We start from the raw sequence: 972 nt of genomic DNA on the forward strand, positions 1-972 counted from the left end.
GGTTAAGAGCAGCTAGGTTAATACCACCACTACAGAATTTATAAAAATCTTGTGCTTTTTATGCAGACCGGGCGTCTCCATGCGCATTGCTGCCCCCTTCAGGAAACTGGCTTGTGCATCATTTCATGGGCATCACGCTGCTATGCATAAGTTCTGGACTCGTAATGAATACTCTATGCATACGCCCAAAATTGAAAAAAAATACATGGAAAGTTCAGCATATGCCAGTGTTTTAGGAGTTTCTAGGAGGTCAGGCATATGCTGGCTAAATTATCAAGGTGTGACAGCGCCATTGCAAAAGGACAAAGTTTAGGATCATTTCCCAGCTGATGTTTTTGTCTTTTTAGGTTTGGAAGGAAACTGAGCTTCCTCATGTCCAACTTGCTGAACGGGATCGCCGGCATCCTGGTCGCTGTGGCTCCCAACTATGTTTCTTTACTGGTTTTCAGGACTCTGTATGGGTTTGGTGTTAAAGGAGGATGGGTGGCTGGATATGTCCTGAGTAAGACAGAATCCTGAACCTTTTACGTTCTTTACATTTGATCTGAGAAAAGAGGCAAAGTTTTTATGTTTCTACCAACCACAATAGAAGCAAATGTCATCTGTTCCAACCAGGAGACACTTTAATAAAAGACATAAGTGAATCTCTGACCAAGCAGACATGTAAATAATGCTTGGTAGAACTGGCTTATTAATGCTTCCAAAATCAATGAAAAAATAAAACAGCTATAGTAGTCAGTGAATGTTTTTTTTCTCCTCAGTAACAGAGATCGTTGGGGTTGAGTTCAGGCGGACAGTGGGAGTCATTTACCAGATGTTCTTCAGCGTCGGCATCCTCATCCTCCCTCTGCTTGCCTACTTCATCACAGACTGGCGATGGTTGCAGGTGGTCATCACCGTCCCTTACATCCTCTTCCTGTCCTACTACTGGTGAGACGTCAACTTAAAGGAATAGTACACCCAAAACATGAT

General features: G+C 42.9%; 1 pseudogene; it reads left to right on the forward strand.

The window, feature by feature from the left end:
- Positions 1–972, forward strand: part of LOC107083518 — a 15,069-nt pseudogene that overhangs the window by 3,732 nt on the left and 10,365 nt on the right.

This window comes from Cyprinodon variegatus, unplaced genomic scaffold (genome assembly GCF_000732505.1).
Source record: "Cyprinodon variegatus isolate N-32 unplaced genomic scaffold, C_variegatus-1.0 Scaffold76, whole genome shotgun sequence".
Taxonomy (NCBI): Eukaryota; Metazoa; Chordata; class Actinopteri; order Cyprinodontiformes; family Cyprinodontidae; genus Cyprinodon; species Cyprinodon variegatus.